The sequence below is a fragment of the Phyllobates terribilis genome, unplaced genomic scaffold (genome assembly GCF_046119375.1).
Source record: "Phyllobates terribilis strain yellow unplaced genomic scaffold, ASM4611937v1 Scaffold_35__1_contigs__length_13245226, whole genome shotgun sequence".
NCBI lineage: Eukaryota > Metazoa > Chordata > Amphibia > Anura > Dendrobatidae > Phyllobates > Phyllobates terribilis.
Window position 1 is genome coordinate 7,518,450 of NW_027362795.1, and position 23,306 is coordinate 7,541,755.

Here is a 23,306-nt window from a genome sequence, read left to right on the forward strand (position 1 = left end):
ATAGGGGAACGATGGGGGTAGTAGTGGCTACCCGGTTCCGTGGCTCAGGGTGGTCAGACCAGTGGTAGTCTGCGATGCGCTGTTGTGTCCGACTACGCCACCCGTGGATTGTGGTCAGTGCGGACCGCCGCTGCCAGGTAGACCGCTGGGGCTGATGATGTATGCAGCTGGGATAGTGTGACTCCCCACGGGAACAGTGCGGCCCCAGGGCAGTATAATTGAAGATGGGGGTTATGGTGTAGGGCGTCCCAGTACCGTTAGTGCTGGAGGAGCAAGGAGCACACAGACAACAGGTTGCAGTCCAGGGTCTTTACTAGAACAGGTGAACTGACCCACAAACAGTCCCGGCCAGGAGGGGACCTGGATGCCTGAGAGCAATTGGGAAATTGGCCCTGGTCAGGGTGAGGGTGTAGGCATACCGTGCTCTCTGCGCTCCTTCTGGCTATCTCCTCCTGGTAGGGTAACAGCCCACGGTCCCGAGCTCACCATGTCCTCTCGCCGATATGGTTTGCAACGTGGGTTCCTTTCTACTCCCGGCCTGGTACGGCTTTGCTGGTCCCTTCTGGTGTGGCGGAACCTCCGGGCTTCTTAGGCCAAGGAACGTACAGTCCCCTGCGGACTGGTTATCTGCTGTAGGACGTGGAATCCTCACAGCCTCAGACACCAAAGTCTGGTAAATTTGGTTCTTTATCTGCCAGGACAGGCGTACTTCACCTCTTGTCCCTAGCTTGTGGCTCTCCTACGGCGACACGTCCTCTTAGAGTGCAATACAACTGTCCCTCACTGCTCTGGGACACCTCTCAATCCAGAGACAGGTCGTCCAGTTCTCCCTAACCCTGCCCCCAGTTCCAGCTTTTATAGGGGCGGGCAGCCTGCTCCCCCTACTGGCCTGTGACAGGAGGTATTGCATGCTAATGTTCCCCTGACCAGAGAACCTCCCCCTTGCTCTCAGACACAGCTTTAATATATTTGTTGTATCCAGGCCAGGGTGACACATTCCCCCCTAGTAAAATTTAGTACTCCGGGACTAAACAGTAAACAAAGATAATATACATGACTATAAAACATTATCAGGAAAGTGACGCACAGATTGAGTTCTTAAGGTCACAGTGTGGTCTGTGACCGGGTGTCCATATCACCAATACAACGGGGAGCCTTAACCAGGTGGGGGTCTGTCCTAGCCCCAAGTCCTTTACAGTCTTAGTTCATTCCTTGGTTAGGCTCCGAACGCAGTCCATACAAAGTCCTTGTTATTAAAAGTCCATAACCTTCGAATCTGTACGGTAACTGCAAGAAACTGAAATACACCATTAATAATCATGCAGGTAACTTGGCAAACATTTCAACATTTGGCAACAGGGTTATTTACAATTTTAGTGCACCCTATATTCTCCAGCGAGCGGGTATCTGCCCCTTTGTGCTCCTGGTTGACCTCCTTAACCCACTGTCTGGTGGTGGACCGACCTGGCTTTCCCCACTAGCGTTAGGGGTACAGCTACCAGCTGGACTTACAGGCAGGGCAGGCAGCTGTCTGCGGGTCCTTTGGCTTACCGCAGGCATGGCAGGCTCACTGTCAGCAGAGGGTTGACTCTCCTGGGCTGCTGGTACAGGCTCTTCTGCCTCTGGAACTGCTTGCTCTTCTTCACCTTCTGGCTCTGGTGTAGGTTGTTGCTGAGCCGGTTGCAGGAAATGCAGGACGGGTACCACTATTGCACCATTTATTCGAGTCCAGGACTGAGGGAACTCTCCGAGAACAGTGCTGATCATTTCTTCCTTGTCCTCTGCGGGTTCAAGGTCACGTTAATCCTCTTCTGCACTACGGAGTTGCTCGAGGGCATCTTTTGAGGTGGTCTCTGGAGACGGTACTAGTGGTTTCTCCTACATCCTTGGTGATCACGCACACCTTCAGGTTGTATTGATCAGACTGCAGTACGGTGTAGGGTTCCCTTTCCCACTGGTCGTCCAACTTGTGAAGCCTTCTCTTTCGCTTCAGGACCTGCTCACCAGGTTCTAGGGGACCAGCAGGGCGTGTTGGTTGAAGAGTTTTTCTTGCCTCTCTCTCACCTGGGCCAGGCTCTTCTCCACACTCTCCTGTACCTTCTTGTACTGCAGTTGCCTTTCCGTATCCCAGTCCGCATCCGGGGAGGTGTCCTCAGGTGTTAGGACTCCCATCTCCAGGTCTTCGGGCAGCTTACCTGGTCTAGCTCGCATCAGGTAAGCCAGGGTGCAGTTTGTAGCATTCACCGTGATATGGTTGTACAAGTCTATTAGATCCGGCAGTTTTTCTGGCCACAGGCTGTGTTCCTCCAGGGGCAACGTCTTCAGGAGATCAATGACTATATTGATCATTTTCTCACACATCCCGTTGGTTTGTGGGTGGTAAGGCGTTGTCCGAATTTTCTTACAGCCATAGAGGTTGCAGAACTCTTGGAAGATTTCGGCCTCAAACGCTGGACCCTGGTCTGTCAGAACTTGTTCTGGATACCCGTGTGGACGGCAGAAGTATTGCTGGAAGGCTCTGGCCGCCGTTTGGGCTGTCAAGTCTTTTACTGGGACCACCACTAGAAAACGGGAATAGTGGTCCACGATTGTCAGGGCATAGATGTATCCTGACCGGCTTGGAGCCAATTTGACGTGGTCCAGAGCTACCAGCTCAAGAGGCTGCGTGGTGACGATGGGCCTCAAGGGTGTCTTCTGGCTGGCACGAACCTTCCTCCTTAGGTTACAAGGGCCACAGGCACTGCACCACTTCTCTACAGCCTCTCTCATGCCGACCCAAAAGAACCGTCCTCTTAGCAGGAACTCCAGTTTCTTCCAACCGAAATGCACCGCTCTGTCATGGTAAGCCCCCAGGACCATAGCTGCATCCCGCCTTGGGACCACGACTTGCCAGGTCAGCTCGTGCGTCCGGTGGTTGACAAGCCTTTTGCACAGCTTGCCTTAGTAGAGGAACAGCCTGCTCTTCTCTTTCCATAGCTGCTTGGCTTCCTCTGGAGCATCCGGATCTATGCGGGCATCTTCCTGGGTCAGCAGATCTTTCACCAGGTGGATTGCAGGGTCACTATCTTGAGTCTCGGCCCAGCTGTGGTGAGGTAGGGGATTGATCATAACGGTGGTTAAATCTTCCTCCTTCACGCGGTGGGAGTATTGAGCGGCTCCGTACCGGTGAAACGCGGGGAGTTCTACCTCCTCCAGCTCTTCTGGGTCTTCGTCACCTTCAGATAAGTGAGGCATTCTTGATAGGGCATCAGCGTTGGCATTGGTTTTGCCTGCCCGGTACTTGATCACGAAGTCATAATTGGAGAGACGGGCCATCCACCGCTGTTCCAGGGCACCCAGTCTTGCATTGTCCAGGTGTGTCAACGGGTTGTTGTCCGTGTACACGGTGAACTTTGCGGAGGCCAGGTAATGCTTGAAGCGTTCCGTTACGGCCCACACCAGCGCCAAGAATTCTAGCTTAAAGGAGCTGTAATTCTCCAGGTTCCTCTCGGTGGGCCTCCGCTTCCGGCTGGCGTACGCGATCACCCTTTCTCTGCCCTGCTGGTTTTGTGACAGTACGGCTCCCAGTCCCACATTACTGGCGTCTGTGTGGAGAATAAAAGGCTGCCCATAATCAGGGTAGGCCAGGATCTCATCCCCTGTGAGGGCCATCTTCAACTGGCGGAAGGACTCCTCTTCCGGTTTATCCCACTTGAAGGGTGGCTTTTGACTTCGGGACTTAGACTGTCCAATCAGGAGGTCCTGCATAGGAGCTGCCATCTTAGTGAACCCGGGGATGAACCTTCGGTAGTAGCCTACCAACCCGAGGAACTGCCTTACTTCTTTGATGTTCGAGGGGCTGGGCCAGCTCTTGATTGCCGTGACCTTGTCAGGCTCGGGGGCTACTCCTTCTGCACTTACCACGTGCCCTAGGTACTGGACCTTTGGTTTCAGCAGGTGACACTTCGATCGTTTCACCTTCAGGCCATAGCCTGCCAGGGCTTCGAACACCTCGGCCAGGTGCTTTAGATGATCCTCGTAAGTCTTCGAATAGACGATCACGTCGTCCAGGTAAAGGAGGACCGTCTCGAAGTTTCGGTGCCCTAGACAGCATTCAATCAGCCTCTGGAAGGTCCCTGGTGTGTTGCAGAGCCCGAAGGGCATACAGTTGAACTCACTCAGTCCCATCGGGGTGGTGAAGGCGGTCTTCTCCTTGTCAGCCTCTGCCACAGGAACCTGCCAGTACCCGCTAGTAAGGTCCAAAGTAGAAAAGAAGTTAGCTGATTTTAGTGCGGCTAAAGACTCCTCTATTCTAGGCAGCGGATATGCGTCTTTGTGGGTGATACGATTGATTTGTCTATAGTCCACGCACATTCTCATGGTGCCGTCTTTCTTTTTTACCAGAACCAGGGGGGCTGCCCAGGGGCTACAGCTATCTCTAATGACCCCAGCTTCTTTCATTTCTCTTAGCATGCCCTTGGAGTTCTGATAATGTGCAGGGGGGTACAGGCCTGTGTCTCTCTTTTATCGGTGGGTGGCTCCCCGTGGGGATATGGTGTTCTATCCCTTTTACTCTGCCGAAGTCTAGCGGGTGCTAACTAAAAATTCTCTTGTACTCCTGGACCACCCGGTAGACTCCTTGTTTTTGGTGCAGGGGAGTGGAGTCAGCACCCACATGGAGTTTCTGGCACCAGTCCTCCTTTTGTTTCTGGGAGCCATTACCCTCCGCCTGAGGAGATGGAGGCAAGGGCTCCACGGCCCTGATAGCTTTGTGCTCAACAGCAAACAGTTTGGCAAGTATAGCGTACCTGGGTAAATGTACCTCCCTCTCCCCAATGTTGAGAATGCGAACGGGCACCCTCCCATGATGGACATCAACCACCCCCCGGGCTGTCAAAATGGTGGGCCTGCTGTCTGAGTACACGGGTTCTACCATGGCTTGGCAGTCTCTACCTCTCAACCCGATTGCAGTCCGACACCAGATCATCATTTCACTTTTGGGAGGCATGGAAATGGGGAATGGGTCACTCATTCTTACGCTACCGATCTCACCACCAGACAGTTCTACCTGCTGCCGTCTCATCATGGCTTTTATCTCCTTGTTAAGGACTCTCTGTTGGCTGGAACTAGCATTCACCGCCACCTGTTGTAGAATTACAATTACCTCTGAAAGACAATTTTCAATCACGTTAGTACCCACAGTTATTTTAGGGTGACTTTCACGACGGTCAATGTCCACAATAATCACTCCCTGTGCCGGTAGTTCAACTTTACCAATTTTAATGGTCATCTCCTTGAACCCCATCTGCGGCACAGGCAAGCCATTACTGGCGATGATGCTCAAGTTACTGTCTGGATACCGTGTGATATCTGCATCAGTCCAATATTGCTTAAAAAGTACATAAGGGATAGTGGTTACTTGCGACCCAGTATCCAGCAAGCCGCTTATGGGGATACCGTCCAGCACCACGGGTAAAACCGGGCGCCCCCCAACGTACTTATCATGCCAATTATAATGGCCTGGTGATCTTATGCCTGGGGGTCGGCCCTCTGCCCCAGGTTGGACCCGTTTAAATTACAGTACCTGGCAATGTGTCCAGGCTGGTTGCATCGATGGCAAATGGGCTGTCCATCCTCTGCATAGCGGTCTGTGGGCCTCCCTCTGAACGACGGGGTCCTCCTCTGTCGACGCCATGGGACATCCTCCGGACTTGAAGCCAACTCAATGGGTCTTGACGGGTCCACTTGTAACGCCTGGACGGTCCTGGTCAACGCCGCGACGCTCCTGGTCAGCTCCTGGACTTGGTGGTGCAGATCTTTCGACGAGGCTTGGTTCAGGGCCTGTGTGTCAGCCCCCACAGAGTCCATAGAGGAGGGCGCTGCCTCCTGGTGGTAGGTGAGAGCAGGGCACCGGGGGTTTATAGCGCCACTTGTTGCGGGTTCACGGAGCACCCTTATGGCCCTGTCCTTAAATTGGGCAAAGGTCAGATCAGGGTTCTGAAAGAACATGAGGCGCAGTTGGGCCCTGTGGGCGCTAGACAGCAGACCTTCTATGAATTGTTCTGTTAGCAGCTTGTCCGTTTCCTGCACGCTGCCAGGGTCAGTTTGTTTGATGGCCCTCAAGGCTTCATGCAAATTTAGGGCATAGTCTCTGATGCTGTCCTGTGCCCGCTGCTTACATCCATTAGAACCGCATTTTAATTCCTGCTGAGGTACGGGTATCAAAGGTACCTCGCAGCCGGGCCAGAATGTCCTTCACAGTCCTTTTCTCCTCAGCGGGCCACGACTTTACCTCCCGCTGGGCTGTGCCAGTTAACTGCCCCGTCAGTATGCTGACCTTCTGTTCCTCTGTCAGGGGGTAAACTTGGAACAAACTGTACAGCCTTTCCTTAAAATCAGTCAGGGCATGGGGCTCCCCTGAGTACTTAGGCAGCCAGGCCGCTCCAGGGATGTAGGGCAGGGAAAATAGCATCACCGCTGCTGCAGCTGCGCTGGTGGTAGTGGGCGCCTCTGTGTCCGCCATCTTCTTCCCCCCTAGTTAAGCGTGGCCTACCTTCCGACGATCCTCTTCTGTAGGCCGCGGTGACGTCAGCGTCGCTCTCTCTTCCTTCCAGGACCTTGCGCAGAGTCGGTGCATGGGGCGGAGCTTCGGGTCTCGCGCGGTTTGGACGTCCACGCCCCTCTTCTTCCCGCGCGGCGTCCTGAAGATGGCGTCCGATGGCGGGAAAACGGCTGAAGATGGCGGGAACCGACAGAAGATGGCGGGAGACGGCTGAAAATGGCGGGAAATTACTCCAGATGGCGGGAAACCTATTTTCAGGTGCGTGTATAGTCTTTTTCAGGCACGCAATACCCGTTTGTGGCGGGTTGGTTACTATCCTGCCGACTACGCCAAAGCTGACTCGCCCCCTGGGCCGTGTGGCACTCGGATCCGGGCAATAGGGGAACGATGGGGGTAGTAGTGGCTACCCGGTTCCGTGGCTCAGGGTGGTCAGACCAGTGGTAGTCTGCGATGCGCTGTTGGTGTGTCCGACTACGCCACCCGTGGATTGCGGACCGCCGCTGCCAGGTAGACCGCTGGGGCTGATGATGTATGCAGCTGGGATAGTGTGACTCCCCACGGGAACAGTGCGGCCCCAGGGCAGTATAATTGAAGATGGGGGTGATGGTGTAGGGCGTCCCAGTACCATTAGTGCTGGAGGAGCAAGGAGCACACAGACAACAGGTTGCAGTCCAGGGTCTTTACTAGAACAGGTGAACTGACCCACAAACAGTCCCGGCCAGGAGGGGACCTGGATGTCTGAGAGCAATTGGGAAATTGGCCCTGGTCAGGGTGAGGGTGTAGGCATACCATGCTCTCTGCGCTCCTTCTGGCTATCTCCTCCTGGTAGGGTAACAGCCCACGGTCCTGAGCTCACCGTGTCCTCTCGCCCGTATGGTTTGCAACGTGGGTTCCTTTCTACTCCCGGCGTGGTACGGCTTTGCTGGTTCCTTCTGGTGTGGCGGAACCTCCGGGCTTCTTAGGCCAAGGAACGTACAGTCCCCTGGGGACTGGTTATCTGCTGTAGGACGTGGAATCCTCACAGCCTCAGACACCAAAGTCTGGTAAATTTGGTTCTTTATCTGCCAGGACAGGCGTACTTCACCTCTTGTCCCTAGCTTGTGGCTCTCCTACTGCCACACGTCCTCTTAGGGTGCAATACAACTGTCCCTCACTGCTCTGGGACACCTCTCAATCCAGAGACAGGTCGTCCAGTTCTCCCTAACCCTAAGTTCCAGCTTTTATAGGGGCAGCCTGCTCCCCCTACTGGCCTGTGACAGGAGGTATTGCATGCTAATGTTCCCCTGACCAGAGAACCTCCCCCTTGCTCTCAGACACAGCTTTATTATATTTGTGGCATCCAGGCCAGGGTGACACATTTACTCCCAACCTATCTATTTAAGAGCACATACCTGCCTGACAAGTCATAGGAAATGCTGTAACCTAGTCCTTAAAAGGACTGCAATCACAACTCTTCCCTACTCCCAAGCTATCTGTAGATTTGTGCGAAAATTGGCTTGAAATTAACAAGGTATAGCGCACACAGCAACAGCGGTGCCGTCTAACACGCAGCTGCAGCAGTGAGAAAATGGTGGCGACGGGGAAAATGGCTTGGTCTTATAGGGCAAGGACATGTGACATACACTGCTAATGACACATGCCCTTGCTTGTGTGAAAAAAAGCAGTTCGCTCCGTGTGTGCGCTGCTGATAGGCTGACAGATTGCACCTCCCCACTGTAAATGCGGAAAAGAGAAAAAAAAATGGAGATCTTCATTATTCCTGCAGAGATCCATCCCCTGCCCCTCCCCCCGCCCCGCTGTACACTCAAACTGCATATTAACATTAATTTTCAGCATTACTGAGAAAAAATCCAGTTATGATTTTGGTGCACGAACAGTTATCGAACATAACCTCGATCAGCCGAATTTTTTTCAAATCGTTCGTGTTCGCCGAACGGCTCGAACACCGCCCAAAACAGCTCGAATTTGAGCTTGGCGAACAGTTCGAGTCGAACACCGCTCATCTCTAATCCTAAACCACAACTCTTTTAAGTATGAGGAAAGACACTACAGGCCGAGATGGGGCACCGCAATGGACACGAGCTTCGCGCCCAGTTACCCTAATCTGTATGTAGGCATGTGGGAACACCACAATATCTTCACCAATGGTAGTCTACACCCGGACTTGATTTTTTGGCGCCGCTTCATTGATGATATCCTTTTTATTTGGTCTGGTAGCCAGGACTCCCTTAAACTATTTTTGGCTGACCTAAATAATAATGAATTTTATCTTCATTTCACCTCAACAATAAGTACTAATCAGGTAAACTTTCTGGATTTAAATATATATATTAATGAAAGCCAAATATGCACCCATACTTTTTTCAAACCCACTGACACCAACAGTTTTATATATACAAGCTGGCTCTTAAATGTACCCAATAGTCAATACAGGAGACTATATTGAAACTGCTCAAAACCAAAGGATTTTGAGGAGGAAGCAAACCTCATGACGGAAAAATTTCTAAATAAAGGTTATGATCCAATACTTCTGGACAATGCCAAGGTCCAGACACGTAAAATTGTCCGAGCAGAACTCCTGGACAACAAAGAAGAAACAACTAATCAAAACACAAATGGTTCCACTATCGATATCCCAATAATAACCACATACAACTCTAATACTTACCTCCTAAGGAAAATTATTCAACGGCACTGGAACATTCTTAGAGACGATAAGTTAGTAGGGGACCAGATCCCCCTAAAACCAAGATTCATATTTAGGAAAGCCAGAAACCTTGGCAACCTAGTGGCCCCATCTATTTAAAACCCTCCATCCACCACTCTACCGAAAAGCCTATTTCCAAATCCTGCTGGCTTCTATCCATGCAACAAATGTTCAGTCTGCAGGAATTTACATACAAAAAAAACAAAATAAAATATCCCATGGTGATATTGAATTCCCGATCAAAGATTTCATCACTTGTACCACCAAGGGGGTAATCTATGGACTAAAATGCCCTTGCGAGAAGTTATATGTGGGACGTACTATACGTCCCCTAAATAGGAGAGTGGGTGAACATCTAAGGAATATACGGACAAAATTTCCAAAACACCCCCTCTCCAAACACTTTGCGGACAAACATGAAGGCTCAATCAAAGGTATAAAAATCACAGGGATTCAAATTGTCCAGAAACACTGGAGACAAGGTCATTACATCAACCAAATGTCCCGAATTGAAAGTAACTGGATCTTCAAATTAAATTCACTGAGACCAAAAGGTCTTAACAGTGAAATAGAACTCTTTGTGTTCAACTGAACAATGGAACTAATTACAATAATTCACTGATCCCAGACTACAATTAATTAACTACATCTGTTAGGAGACTTTAGCACCACATTGGAAACTCCTAGGGTGTGTTGTATTAACCACAAGTAAATACTGGTTTTTGTCAACAACTAAACAACTACGACAATCAGCTCCACCCTGTATCATCTGTCTCCAATTAAATGTAGCACTAGGAGGACCGAGTACTTACGTATATAAGGAAGCTCTCAGCACTGAAGGACCATCCCTGACGAAGGATTCCGTGCAATCCGAAACGCGTAGGAAAGGTCCTCCGTGTTACCCGTACCCAATCCACTGCGAGACACCACGTGACCCTATGTCACGTACACCACGTGACTAGACGTCCCGCAGGTCCTCGCGAACAGGAAGACGGTATTGCTACCTCCGAGCGCCCGCCACTATCGGAGCCTCCGGCCGGGACTCCGGGTGTGGCGTGACCCTCACACAATCAAGCGCAACAGCTCTCATCTACAGGTCAGTAATATACAGACCTTCACAATGCCGCCAGCGGACTGAACTATCAGAAGGTACGTGCTTGCCCTGTCAACTGCCGCCTCAACTGTTCGGTCTCCAGCATACGGTATACCACGGCTGACCTTCAGAAGTAGACAGCAACAAGACGCTGGCACCTACTCCTGTCTGGCACCAATTTACAGTGACCGCGAAGCAAGAGAGAGTAATTCCTCTCTTGCTCCTCCTGGCACCAACACAAAGTCTAGTTCGCTAATACAAGTGCAGCAAGCAAGAAGCACCTACTCCTGTCTGGCACCAATTTACAGTGACCACGAAGCAAGAGAGAGTAATTCCTCTCTTGCTCCTCCTGGCACCAGCACAAAGTCTAGTTCGCTAATACAAGTACAGCAAGCAAGAAGGTGCTCCTCATGTGAAATAGTGCTCTCACCAACGCAGGGTAATTTTCCATCTTAGTACCCTGTCAGTATACCCCAACAGTATACTTTCTTCTAAAATCCACTTTTTAACCCTACCTAGACACGCAGGAAAGCCGGCAGCCACTTGCATGGATCTATATTCCACCGGCTTCCCCACCTCTTCTACCAATCAAGGTAATCCTTGAATTAATAGACACCCAGCTCCCAATTCTAAGGTCAGTTTCCCGCATTGTTTATTTGCCTTCACAGACTTTCATTGATAGTATCCCTACGGATCCGAAGTATCCACCACAATACGCCTATACCTCAACACAGGTACTATTCCTCTAAAAATCTAAGGTGTAGATAAATAAATCTCATGTAATAGGGCCTATATTAACTCCTTCCCTCTCCTTCCCTCTCCTTCCCTTCTAGGTCCTCCTCACCTACCTCAAGCTATCTACCCATTAACCTCTTGAAGCACGCTCCAAGCAAGATCCCTACCCATTGTGTTTTTAGTTGCAAATGGTCAGCCAACATCATGGTTTTTTAAATTAACAAACAATTTTACCCAAAAAATTGTTTTGCCAATACCTTTCATTATCTAATAAAATATTTATCTATTTGCCTACATCACCTTTTTAGTACCTCTAACCTACCAAGACCAGCGCAAATACCCTATTCTTATTTATATCTATTAAAAGTTATTTTAAGTTTGTTTGTTTTTTTTGCTTTGGTTACTGTTTGACTTTACACCCCACCTTCTTTATCTTTCTTTTGGCATATAGTTTTGTCCAACATGAAACTCCAATAGCCTCCCCATGTCCAGCATGAGACCCCCATAGACTCCCCATGTCCAGCATGAGAGCCCCATAGCCTTCCCATCTCAAGCCAAACATCCCATACACACAGTGGCGTACCGCCAATGGAGGCCATGCCACTGCTATGGGGACGTGAACCGGGGAGGGGAGCTCACCATACCGGGCCTTCCCCGCACCGGGCCCCACCTCCGCCCATCAGCACCCGTACTGCCTGGCCGACCGCCCACACAGAATGATGGGGGTGGAAGCGTCTGCTGACACTCCCTCCTCCATCATAATTGCTCGCGCTGACGGCCGGAGGGGGGGGCCCAGTGCAAGCAATGATGATGGAGGAGGGAGCGTCAGCAGTTGCTTCCACCCCTTAATTCCTCGTCGTCTGACGTCTTAGAGCAGCGGTTGCGATGACGCCAACACATGGTGCCCGTTGCTCTGAGATGTCCGGCGCTTCACAATGCACGCTGAGGAGACTGGAGCACTGGGTGGAACCAGGAGAGGTGAGTACTGTATTTATTTTATTAGAATCAGTGACCAGTGGAGGACCATGGGGAGTGCATTATACTGTGTGGATGACCATGGGGGTGCATTAAACTATATGGAGGTCTATGGGGGTACATTATGCTTGTATAGAGGACCATGGGGAGTGCATTATATTATGTGGAGGACCATGGGGAGTGCATTATACTGGGTGGAGGATCATAGTGGGCGCATTATATTGTGTGCAGGACCATGGGGGTGCATTATACTGTATAGAGGATCTTGGGGGGCACATTATACTGGTATAGGGGACCATAAGGGGGTGCATTATATTGTGAGGAGGACCATGGGGAGGTAGGTTTTTTTGGGTGGGGCGGCCCAATTAGAACTTCTGTTATTGGGCCACATGATTTCTATGTATGCCCTTGCATACACATTATTGGTGGCCCCTCCTCCACCAATGTATTCCCCACTGTCTGCATCACCTGTCCGCCGTAAATCCATAATAAGGAGGTCCCACAATGATCCCCAACTCTGTTACCTCCGGGTGGTGTGGTGAGTGGTGACATGAGTAATGCGACTGCTCACCACGCCAGCTGGAACACAATGAGAGTACCATGAGAACCCGGCTGCAGTGCCGAGCGGTGACGTCATCAAGGTCACCGCCAGGCACAGGCATCGGTTCCCACGGTAGCCTCTGTTTGAGTCAGCCTATGAACTGCGGTAATCTTACTGACGTTACCGCTCACAGTGAGACAGGTGAATATAACTTTGGGCCCTCTTTATTATGGAATTAAGGTGGACAAGTGAGCATATCTTTGATTTCTATGGTACTAAATAGGAAAATGAGGGGAATTGTAGGGGATTTTTTTTTTCAATTAAAGGACTTTTCTCTGTGTGTTTATTTGTGTTTGTATTTTAACTACGGGGTTAGTAATAGGGGTGGCTAATAGACACCTCTCCATTACTAACCCCTGGGCTTGATGTCAGCAGACAGTAAACAGCTGACATCAACCCCAAAACTATTACCCCACTTGCCAACACACCAGGTCAAGTGTGAAGAGCCGAGGCTAAGCGTCAGAATTGGTGCATCTAATGGATGCGCTTTTTCTGGGGTGGCTGAGGGCTGATGTTATTAGTCTGGGAGGGGGCCAATATCCATTACCCCTTCCCAGCCTATTAATATAAGCCCACAGCTGTCTGTTTTAGCCTTTGGTGATTATTAAAATTAGGGGGAGCCCAAGTCTTTTTTTGGGTGGTACCCCCTTTTTAATAACCAGTAAAGGCTAAACAGACAGCTGTGAGCTGTTATTAATAGTCTGGAAACCTTTAATGCTATTGGCCTTTTCCCAGAATAATAACACCAGCCCCCGTCTGTAGGCTTTCTCTCAGCTGGTTGGCATCTGGTTTCAGCTGGTTTTGGCAGTGTGGACAGGTGCCAAGTTCGCTGGAGAAAGAAATTTCCATTTCCAAAAAGCTTGTCGGCAGAAGGAAGCATTAAGTGTTCTAAAATTTCCTGGTAGATGGCTGCGCTGACTTTGGTCTTGATAAAACACAGTGGACATACACCTGCTGATGACATGGCTCTCCAAACCATCACTGATTGTGGAAACTTCACACTAGACCTCAAGCAGCTTGGATTGTGACCTCTCCATTCTTCATCCAGACTCTGGGACCTTCATTTCCAAAGGAAATGCAGAATTTACTTTCATCTGAAAACAACACCTTGGGCCACTGAGCATCAGTTCAGGTCTTTTTCTCTTTGGCCCAGGTAAGACGCTTCTGGCGTTGTCTATTAGTCATGAGTGGCTTGACACAAGGAACGCGACACTTGTAGCCCATGTCCTGGATACGTCTGTGTGTGGTGGCTCTTGAAGCAATGACTCCAGCAGCAGTCCATTCCTTGTGAATCTCAACCAAATTTTTGAATGGCCTTTTGTTAACAATCCTTTCAAGGCTGCGGTTATCCCTGTTGCTTGTGCACCTTTTTCTACCACACTTTTTTCTTCCACTCAACTTTCCATTAATATACTTGGATACAGCACTCTGTGAACAGCCAGCTTCTTTAGCAATGACCTTTTGTGGCTTACCCTCCTTGTGGAGTGTGTCAATGACTGCCTTCTGGACATCTGTCAAGTCAGCAGTCTTCCCCATGATTGTTAAGCCTACTGAAACAGACTAAGGGACCTTTTTAAACGCTTAGGAAGCCTTTGTAGGTATTTTTTGTTAATTATTCTAATTTACTGAGATAATGACTTTTGTGTTTTCATTGGCTGTAAGCCATAATCATCAACATTAACAGAAATAAACACTTGAAATAGCTCACTCTGTTTGTAATAACTCTATATAATATAAGTTTCACTTTTTGTATTGAAGAACTGAAATAAATTAACTTTTTGATGATATTCTAATTTAGTGAGATGCACCTGTATGTCCTGCTGTACACAAATTGCTGCTGCCCTCTGTGTGAATGCTATAGTCAGCACAAAGTATAATAGTCAGCGGGCGGTTATAGGCCACGTTACAAAAAAGCTGAGGGATAATGGGGGGATTACTAGAAATGAATAGGATATTATTGATGCTCCCACTAATCTTTAGTATGAACCAGTTTTGCTATCAGTAAATGTGGCGCCCCTGAGGGTTCAGTTGCCACAGAGGTACTGCATCTCACCCAGAGGTGTGGTATCTCACTCTCTGGTAAGGATAGAGTGCTGCCCGGGACCCTAACACCTGCATCCAACATGTCCACTTCAGTAGGGCAGGGCAAGATTGCTCCTACGGGAGAGCACAGTCCCTGGTCCCTGGCTGGAGTGGAGGGGAACCTAGTGAGGGGGAACCATGTAGTGGGTGTGGGTGAAGGATGTAGATCAGGGGAGCACATGAAAGGAAGCTGTATAAAAAGGGGAGCCATCTTAGAAGGACAAGCCAGTCAGAGGAGGAAAGTGAGGGGAGCAGAGGCTCTGCAGGAGCTCTGCTCGGGAGGCGGGCCTAGCCCGAGAGGCCCAGGACTGAGAGAGGAGCGGGAGCAGGAGAAAGGCTCCAGGAACAGAAGGGATCCCAGGGGTACGGGCAGTGCTGGAGGCCACCCGTACGCCCGAATCTGCCAGGCGGTGGAGGGATCGAGCCGCAGAGGGGACCGGCCCCTAAACTAGTGGAGAACTACAAGGCTCAGCTAGGAACCGGAGGCTGCTGTACTTGCAAGGTGCAGTGGCCACATCTGCAACTATATCTCCGAAAAGGCGGCCACAGAGGGTCGAGGGGACTGCAGGTCGCCCGACAAGACCCGAGGCTACCGGATTGGGACACTGGTTGCGAGGCGCAGGGCAGGAGGGCGAGAGCCAGCGCAGGAAGACGACTGAGGAAGGCACATAGGAAGGGGTCCTGTCAGGCACTCTTGAATTACCTGAGGGATTGCTGAACCCCTGCCTGGTGAACGCAGCACGACGTGGGAGGTTGTGGTCTGGACCCTGTAACCTGAGGAACTTATCAACTGTGAGTAAACTCGGAAGACTGCACCCCACTGTCTCTGTGATTATTGCTGCGCCATCAACCCCTGCACTACAACGCCCAGCATAACCTATAACATCTACACTGCCCTGGAGCTAAGCTCTACCTGTGGAGAGCCACACCAGCTTTGTTGCACTAACATCAGCTCCAGAGGACCTGCTCCGCAGCGGCTGCTCCATATAGCCGCATACCACAGGTGGCGTCACGAACTTTGTACATAAATCCCCTGTAAATATTCTCCTTTTTACTGACCGCCCTGGGTCACGGACCGGGTCACCGCCACTGTGACATCTCCCTTAGCAACGACCGGCCCGGCACCGAGTACCCCACGACCCAGGGGGCGCGTCATAAACATGAGGCAGAACTGTCCATAACTTCTTTATTTCAAGGACTGCTGAAGACGCCATGACTTGTTACCTCTTCTCAATCACGGTTTCCCCATTTTAAATTGCCAACAGTTTTACTCACCGCCGATGCTGTTCCAGCGGTGTCGGCACTGTCTCTTCCAGCGATCGCGTCACAGCCAGGAGAGACATGAACCTCTTGGGATAGTTTTCACATGTACAGCACCACTGAACCAATGGGGCTCTAAAAATAAATAATAAATACTCTTCCACGTGATCTGACGTCGGCTGTGGAGGGATTCAGGTGCATGGACAGTACAGTTCTCCAGGCAACTATAGCACGCTCAGCAAGTATTCTGCACGGCTCCTAATAATTCACAATAGGACCCATGCATGATATAACTCTACTGCCCAGGCTGCTGTTGCGTCTGTGCAACCACAATGTCCAATCAAGCAGGAGAAGATCCCTTAATTATGCACAAATTGCAATGTCCAGGAATCTTTAGCATGGATGAAAGCCCACAAAGATCAAGTCCACAACAAAGCGCTTTCTGAAGACAATAAAATCAATATAATATCTCACAACTCAACACCCATTACTGGCAGATCACAGGGTCGAGTATGTGAAATCCACTTTTCTTTCATCTAAAGTAGACATCAAAAATGCAAATTTCTTCACACAAGGCAAGGCTGGTTACATGGTCAATAGTGACTTGTAGGATCGCTGCTTCCAACAAGTGACGCTACTGAGGTCTAGCCCTTTTCTTCTCAATTTTCTTTGCATGTTTAATTTCCCAGAGGAGCATTGCATGGCGAATAAACCTCCTAACCTTAGCATGCCAGAGCCGGTGTGTCACTCTCCATAAGGAGAAACATTACCCATTAGACCTCAGTCCAGAGCCTCTCTCCTAGTCATATCAGTTCTCATACTTTGCACTGACAAGGAGCAATACCCCGAAACACCGGGTCTGCAAATTGAGGTTCTGATTTGGCTTTTATCCTAAGTAATATTACAAGGCTCGTTAAAGGGTCGATAGTGACTTGTAGGATTGCTGTTTCCAACAGGTGGCGCTATAGAGTTCAAGTCCTCTTCCTCTCTGAAGAGGCATTTGCCTATTTGATTTCTTCACCCGTAATTGATAAGTGAAGTTCCAACTTACATAACACTATCAGGTTTGCTAACCGTCCAGAAATTCCTAGATAGTCTGTAAAATAGGGCACTTATTTTCCCTGTCAATAAAAAAAAATGGAAACATGGGTGACTTTTTTTGAAGCTGGAGAAACTTGTGCAAATTATTGCGACTGTAATTATTAATTTACAGTGAAAACAGTTTTCTGTCTTATTTGTGGGTTGTAAACATATATCACTTAATGTGAACCTGCCACTATATTCATGCTGCGCAAAGCACAGGCAGCATATATCAGAGTCTGGCTGCGCAATGTTTTACTGTGAAATGATGCAGCGTTCTAGAGAAAACCTAGATCAAAAAGTCAGCTGGGGACTATAGGGACAGATGTAACTAATCCAGTATGGCTCCCGACCAGCTTCTGTTGATTGACAGGTCTCTCCCATGTGTGCATATAGGGAGAGAGCTGTCAATCACACAGGGAGAAGCTGGGAGCCAAGCTGGACTAGTCATGCCTCTTGGTATATTCCCCAGCTGACTTTTCTATGTTTTCTCGAAGCAAAAAAAACAGCATTTCACAGTAAGACATATTTGGCTGCAACAGTGCAGCCAGGCTCTGATTCATACTGCCCTAGGTTTTTGAAGAATGTAAAAAGATAGATGATGCAATATATGGCCAACTTGTTCATTCCACGCCTAGAGGACTTGGTGCTGCGCATAAAATTCATGGAGGTCATACTAAATACTAGATGTAGTAGTTTTTGATGTGGGGTGTACTCATTTCTGCATCAACTAATATGAGTAATACTGATTTTGTAAAGAAAGTTATATTACTAACCATACTTATATGTTATGGGTCAAAAAAATGTTCTATGAAACTAAGTCTTTGTTCTTGCGTTTAGTGAGATATTGACTAAAGCACCACGCCAGCAATTTTGTTTTATTTCAGTGCTAGAGTGGTATCGATAATGTAAGTTCCCTCACCCTAGTAATATCCTTACCAGCCACCGTCTTCTGCTCCTTCTGGCGACGCTCCAGTCCCACGCCGCCTTCTTTTGACTGCAGCTCCCGACTGACCAGAAGTCAGAGGTAACGATCACAAGCTCTTAGTTTAAGTCTATGAGACCTTCGTTCTGACTCTCATGGACTTATATTGAGTAGTGACCTCACTGGAAAACACTGGAGCGATCCGGCAGGTCCCAATCGGCAGAAGACGACCAGAGCGGTGCTGATAACAGAAGAAGATGGAGCCTGCCCTAATAAATTACTAGGGAAGGAAATTTACATTAGTGACGCCACTCTAGCGGTGAAATAGAAAAACCACTGGTGTGGCATCTTAACATCTTACTTTTTAAAAGGGGTGTACTCATTTATACTGAGCACTGTACATGCGATGGGCACTATTGAACGCGCCATTTAGAGGGTTAAACAACCACGATTGATGCGGGCACCGACCCTGGCTGATGCTACAGAAGCTCGAATGTTATTTAAAGAGGTTGTCTAGACTAAAATGACAAGTTTGTAGTACACAATGCAATGCGAGGATTCGCCAGTGTCTGTGCTGGCAATGGCGGTCAAGTATGCAATATGCTAACTCCCAAACAGAATTCGTCTAGCAGTGATCTTGCGGGCACTGCTCCTGTGCCCACATGTTCACCATGAGAAAAGTGAGTCACAGTGTGTGTATTCCTTCCTGATTATTACATTATTACATACATGTACTTCAAATGTTGGGAAGAGGTTAATGATATACAATTGGTCCACATATATCCAATATGTCTTTCCAAAAGATGTTCATAAATGGACATGCCCATAACATATATATTAAATTATCCAACTAGTTACCATACTTTTTTTTTTATATTTTAGCCAATCTACCCAAAGTCGAAATAAGCTGGATTTTAACATATCCTGGGGTCCAAAACAATATTATATCCATAAAGGTTTAGGTTTACCCACTGTATAAAGCTACTAATTATCTCTTTACTTTTACACAGTGGAACTACACCAGCAGATGACATGGCTCCCCAAACCATCACTGATTGTGGAAACTTCACACTAGACCTCAAGCAGCTTGGATTGCGGCCTCTTCACTCTTCCTCCAGACTCTGGGACCTTGATTTCCAAATGAAAATTGAAATTCTGGAACCTTGTGGAGTGTGTCAATGACTGCCTTCTGGACATTTGTCAAGTCAGCAGTCTTCCCCATGATTGTGGAGCCTACTGAAACCGACTAAGGGACCTTTTTAAATGCTTAGGAAGTCTTTGCAGGTGTTTTTTGTTAATTATTTTAATTTATTGAGATGATGACTTTTGTGTTTTCATTGGCATCAACATTAACAGCCATGTGTGGTCTCTAAACGAAGATCATATCATAACGGAAAATATGGCGTCGTTTGCAAGCTTCTGCGATCAATGAGCGAAAAGTTATCGCAGAAATTAGCATTTTTAATAAAAGCATAACGGGTGGAGCCCTGCTCCTGTGATGTCGGCCCAGGGGGGTGTGGGTAGGTCTCTCCCTTCAGCATAAAATAGTCTGCTGAGGTTGGCATAGCATTCATTGCGGGAGTATATAGTTATTATATGCAACGGATCATGTTCAATAACAGTCAAATCAGAGGAGAACTCCCCTCCAGCTATATTGCATGGTCTCAGCGATCGTATAGTAAGTTTCTGCTTTAATCCTTATTATTTTGTGTAACTGCTTATGTATTGTATTGTCCCCTTTGTAAAACCCTTGTATATTTTTCCTAAACACTGCCTCCCTTTTGGATTAAATATAAAATTTAATAGTTTCTTTTTTCCTGTAATCGTTCCCTTCCCCGAAGCCATGCGCTATCAGAACGCAGGCGTCCGGCCAGGCCTGTAATATATTTCAAACTCGGCCGGTGGTGGCAGCAAATAATATTTATAATCGTGGTATCGTGAAGCTGACAGTGACCGTACAGAGGGCGTAAACACATATTCCATGCGTTGGAATCCAAAGGTGTGATGCCATACGCTACGAGTAGTGGGGACCGTATGCTCGAGGATCCCTGACGAAATCCTGACAGCATGACGGCAACACCGAGATATTGCGTGATCCCCCCCGGTATCGTCGCTGTGGAATACCCTGACACTCTTGTTCTGGAAACCACAACCCTCAAGCCATATGCTACCTATATATACAGTACAGACCAAAAGTTTGGACACACCTTCTCATTTAAAGATTTTTCTGTATTTTCATGACTATGAAAATTGTACATTCACACTGAAGGCATCAAAACTATGAATTAACACATGTGGAATTATATACTTAACAAAAAAGTGTGAAACAACTGAAAATATGTCTTATATTCTAGGTTCTTCAAAGTAGCCACCTTTAGCTTTGATGACTGCTTTGCACACTCTTGGCATTCTCTTGATGAGCTTCAAGAGGTAGTCACCGGAAATGGTCTTCCAACAATCTTGAAGGAGTTCCCAGAGATGCTTAGCACTTGTTGGCCCTTTTGCCTTCACTCTGCGGTACAGCTCACCCCAAACCATCTCGATTGGGTTCAGGTCTAGTGACTGTGGAGGCCAGGTCATCTGGCGTAGCACCCCATCACTCTCCTTCTTGGTCAAACAGCCCTTACACAGCCTGGAGGTGTGTTTGGAGTCATTGTCATGTTGAAAAATAAATGATGGTCCAACTAAACGCAAACCGGATGGAATAGCATGCCGCTGCAAGATGCTGTGGTAGCCATGCTGGTTCACTATGCCTTCAATTTTGAATAAATCCCCAACAGTGTCACCAGCAAAGCACCCCCACACCATCACACCTCCTTCTCCATGCTTCACGGTGGGAACCAGGCATGTAGAGTCCATCTGTTCACCTTTTCTGCGTCGCACAAAGACACAGTGGTTGGAACCAAAGATCTCAAATTTGGACTCATAAGACCAAAGCACAGATTTCCGCTGGTCTAATGTCCATTCCTTGTGTACTTTAGCCCAACAAGTCTCTTCTGCTTGTTGCCTGTCCTTAGCAGTGGTTTCCTAGCAGTTATTTTACCATGAAGGCCTGCTGCACAAAGTCTCCTCTTAACAGTTGTTGTAGAGATGTGTCTGCTGCTAGAACTCTGTGTGGCATTGACCTGGTCTCTAATCTGAGCTGCTGTTAACCTGCGATTTCTGAGGCTGGTGACTCGGATAAACTTATCCTCAGAAGCAGAGGTGACTCTTGGTCTTCCTTTCCTGCGGCGGTCCTCATGTGAGCCAGTTTGTTTGTAGCAATTGATGGTTTTTGCAACTGCACTTCGGGACACATTCAAAGTTTGCCCAATTTTTCGCACTGACTGACCTTAATTTCTTAAAGTAATGATGGCCACTCGTTTTTCTTTACTTAGCTGCTTTTTTCTTGTCATAATACAAATTCTAACAGTCTATTCAGTAGGACTATCAGCTGTGTATCCACCTGACTTCTGCACAACACAACTAATGGTCCCAACCCCATTTATAAGGCAAGAAATCCCACTTATTAAACCTGACAGGGCACACCTGTGAAGTGAAAACCATTTCCGGTGACTACCTCTTGAAGCTCATCAAGAGAATGGCAAGAGTGTGCAAAGCAGTCATCAAAGCAAAAGGTGGCTACTTTGAAGAACCTAGAATATAAGACATATTTCAGCTGTTTCACACTTTTTTGTTAAGTATATAATTCCATTGGTGTTAATTCATAGTTTTGATGCCTTCAGTGTGGATGTACAATTTTCAAAGTCATGAAAATACAGAAAAATCTTTAAATGAGAAGGTGTGTCCAAACTTTTGGTCTGTACTGTATGTGTGTATATATATATATATATATATATATATATATATTATATATATATTTTATATATGTGACCTTGTTATTTGTTATTTTTAGGGCTGCGGTGATCAGTGTGACAAGACGAGTCATGGCTGGGAGATGTCGACATGAAGGTCTGATCAGATGGAGAAGAAACAACAGAAACCGGCTCTGATCAGAAGAGACGTCAGCGATCACTGGATGTAAGTATTTATTCTGTATCTGCACTGTATGACTTGGAGTAATTCTGTTATTTGTAAAATCACTTAGGCCACATTCTCATTTTTGTGTGAAATGTCCATGAGCTGCCAGATTTTTTTATTAGACGGCACACAGACTCAGAGTTTTATAAATCCATTCACATATCTGTGAAAGTCACAGATCCGAGAATGAGATCTGCGAGACTCAAATCATGTCCTGTTCTGATCCGGTTTTGAAGATCGGAATAGGACTTACTCAGTGGGTCTGTGTGCTGTTTGAAAGAAAAAGAAAATCAAGCAGGACACTGATGCAGAAATGTAGCCTTATTATATATATAGAGCAGTCCCTTAGTGTATAATGTACTCACTTATTATGGATAGCACAGTCCTTAAAGGAGTATTCTAATCTCCAAGTTCCTATTTCAATATGTTGTAGGTATAATAATAGTAACAAATACCTCCAATTAGAAATGTAGTATAGTTCTCCTAATTAGCAATGTCACTTACCCCATGTGCAGGCATTGCAGTAGCTTAGGTATCCAAGGTTACAACTACACACATATTGTTAGTCAGCTGTTGGTGGTCGTAACCATAGATACTGTGAGGCAGTGACCGGGATCGTATACGAGGGACGTTATATCTCCCCCAGAATGTGTACAGAGACCTATTAAACCCGTTGGAGTGCATTGCAGTCATAGACACAGCTGCAATGCAGGAATGAAGGTGAGCATTGACCTGGTCAGACTACCTGGCTAAGGCAGATTAAGTAAAACCCGGCAGGGCCTTCATTTCTTGGAGGAGGTCACAGGAGGCAGTGGGGCGGCCTCCTCCCTCCAACCCGGGTTTTCCAGTGGCTCTTGCCACAGGTCCTTTAAAACCCCTGCACTAAGGATTAGTGTTGTTCTATGTTGGAACCTGCTAGGTTTATACCTAATTTTGCTGGGCGGACGGCGGCCCGGACCGATCTCTTGAAAGGGAAAAAAAAATCGGTAATGGTCCGGTGGATCTCTCAGGCAGAAGAAGCTTTTCAGTCCCTGAAGTTGGCCCTGTGTGGACAGTCGGTCCTCATCAGCCCCAACTTCAAGGAAACCTTCATTGTACAGACAGATGCCTCGGAGGTAGGCCTAGGGGCGGTATTGTCACAAAAAGTGAATGGTGAAGAGCACCCGGTCACCTACTTAAGTAGAAAACTTGTCCTGGTAGAGAAAAACTATAGCGTGGTAGAGAAGGAGTGTTTGGCTATTAAGTGGGCCTTGGAATCGCTACGTTATTATTTACTCGGGCGTCAGT

At 47.9% G+C, this 23,306-nt stretch overlaps 1 protein-coding gene and 1 long non-coding RNA gene across 2 annotated transcripts in view; both read left to right on the plus strand.

The window, feature by feature from the left end:
* LOC141182635 (uncharacterized) overlaps window positions 1-22,013 on the plus strand; it is a 54,578-nt gene extending 32,565 nt beyond the window's left edge. Inside the window, exon 3 of the long non-coding RNA XR_012257932.1 lies at window positions 21,895-22,013. This is a non-coding gene — a long non-coding RNA (uncharacterized lncRNA). The remainder of the gene's footprint in view (window positions 1-21,894) is intronic.
* LOC141182625 (uncharacterized) overlaps window positions 1-23,306 on the plus strand; it is a 324,672-nt gene that overhangs the window by 96,422 nt on the left and 204,944 nt on the right. The window lies entirely within an intron of this gene.